Genomic DNA, 2,544 nt, shown 5'->3' on the forward strand with positions numbered 1-2,544 from the left:
TTGGTACATCTGGACCATGGAATATTACTCAGCACTAAAAAGAAATGAGCTGTTAAGCCATTGAAACACATGGAGGGAGCTTAAGTGCATATTACTAACTGAAAGAAGCCGATCAGAAAAGGCCACTTACTGTATGATTCCAACCAGATGACGTTCTGGAAAAGGCAAACTTACGGAGGCAGGAAAAAGATCAGTGGTTGCCAAGGGGTTGAGGGAGAAGGAGAGCTGAACAGGCAGAGCACAGAGGATTTTTATGGGAACGAAACTACTCTGTGTACTCTAATGGTAGATACTTGTCATTATACATTTGTCCATCCCACGGACTGTACGCCACCAAGAGTGAACCCTAGTGTAAACTACCGACTCTGTGTGATAACGATGTGTCAATGTAGGTTCATCGATTGCAGCTGACATATCACTCTGATACGGAATGTTGATAGTGGAGGAGGTTATGCATGAGTAGGGGTAGGGGGTTTATGAGAAATCTATGTATCTTCCACTCAATTTTGCTTTGAACCTAAAACTGCTCTAAAAAAATTTTTTTAAATGTACTTTTAATATCCTTTACTCATTCTAATATTAGGTAACTATTGGAAGAGCACAATCATTCTTTACTTTTGAGATTAAAGTAAAGAAAAAATATACGCACAATGCTTTATGGCTAGCAATGCCATGTGGTTGTCAGTTTGTCAGCAAGTGATGGGCAGAAGGAGGAGGACCTAATGGGCAGTGGCAGGGCAATGGGTTCAGAAATAGAGAACAGAGAAAGAAGTGAAAGCAAGTTAATAAACCTGAGCAGATGGTGTGGCCCATTCAGAAACGGATATTATCCTTAAATTCCTCCCCAAGAAAAGAAACACGATCTTTCAACTTCAATTTGAAAATTTGTGGTAATGAGCAACTTGTTACAACACAAGACAGATTTTTATTTATTTATTTTTTAAATTATTTTTCATTGCGTTAATGATAGGTTACAATCTTGTGAAATTTCAGTTGTACATTATTGTCTGTCAGTTGTGTCATAGGTACACCCCTTCACCCTTTGTGCCCCACCCCTCACATTTCCCCTGGTAGCCACTAATCTGTTCTCTTTGTCCACATGTTTAAATTCCTCAGATGAGTGGAGTCATACAGAGATTGTCCTTCTCTATCTGGCTTATTTCACTTAATGTAATTCCCTCAAGTTCCATCCATGTTGCTACAAATGGAACGATTTTGTTCTTTTTTATGGCTGAGTAGTATTCCATTGTATACATATATATATATATATATACCACATCTTCTTTATCCAATGGGACTCCATCAGACTAAAGAGCTTCTTCAAGGCAAAGGAAAACAGGATTGAAACAAAAATCAACCCACTAACTGGGAAAAAATATTTGCAAATAATACATCCTACAAAGGCTTAACATCCATAATATATGAAGAACTCACACAACTCAACAACAAAAAATCAAACAACCCGATCAAAAAATGGGCGGGAGACATGAACAGACATTTCTCCAAAGAGGATGTACGGATGGCCAATAAGCATAGGAAAAGATGTCCATCATCACTGTGCATCAGGGAAATGCAAATCAAAACTACGCTAAGATATCACCTTACATCCATTAGAATGACAAAAATAACTAAAACAAATAGTAACAAATGTTGGAGAGGTTGTGGAGAAAAAGGAACCCTCATACACTGCTGGTGGGAATGCAAACTGGTGCAGCCACTATGGAAAACAGTATAGAGATTTCTCAAAAAATTAAAAATAGAACTACCATACGATCCAGCTATCCCACTATTGGGTATCTATTCAAAGAGCTTGAAGTCAGCAATCCCAAAAGTCCCATGCACCCCAATGTTCACTGCAGCATTGTTTACAATAGCCAAGACGTGGAAGGAACCTAAGTGCCCATCAACAGATGATTAGATTTTTATTTTTTAATGGGACTCCTTCTTATAGTGAGTTTCCATATGACTTCCATTCACCCACTTAATTCTGCACTTTGAGGCTAAACAAACACCAATCTAATTATACTCCTACATTTTTTCCACTGATAACAGTTACGTCTTTACTATGTATTCACAATTCTTTCTGGTGTTTCCAGTATGATATAGTTTCTATTAATGTCTCTTTCCCATTTTATATTTATACTCTTCTGCAGTTTGTCAATTAGTTCAATTTCCAGAATTTAATTATTTCCTTTCTTCATAAAACATATATTTTTAAATACAGTCTAGTTTCATTAGTTTGCTTGGCGACTCTGCCACACAACTTAACAGTATTGAGCTCATGCTTCACCAAAGTTCTTAAACCTTTTCTGTGTAAAATTATGGTAAATATGAACCCTCCATAGACTATGCTTTGAGTTTAATGTGTTTTTTTAATCCAGACAGTTTTATTTGTACTATTTAAAACTGCATCACATTAGTTTCTTGCTTATGCCAAATACTTTCCCTTCTCAGATACGTTGTACATGTCGCTCCCTATATCTTGAATGCTTTTCCCTAGTTTTCTTCATCTGAGGTCTTTCTTATCCTTATGTTACTCTCTTG

Source organism: Equus przewalskii, chromosome 1 (assembly GCF_037783145.1).
Source record: "Equus przewalskii isolate Varuska chromosome 1, EquPr2, whole genome shotgun sequence".
Taxonomy (NCBI): domain Eukaryota; kingdom Metazoa; phylum Chordata; class Mammalia; order Perissodactyla; family Equidae; genus Equus; species Equus przewalskii.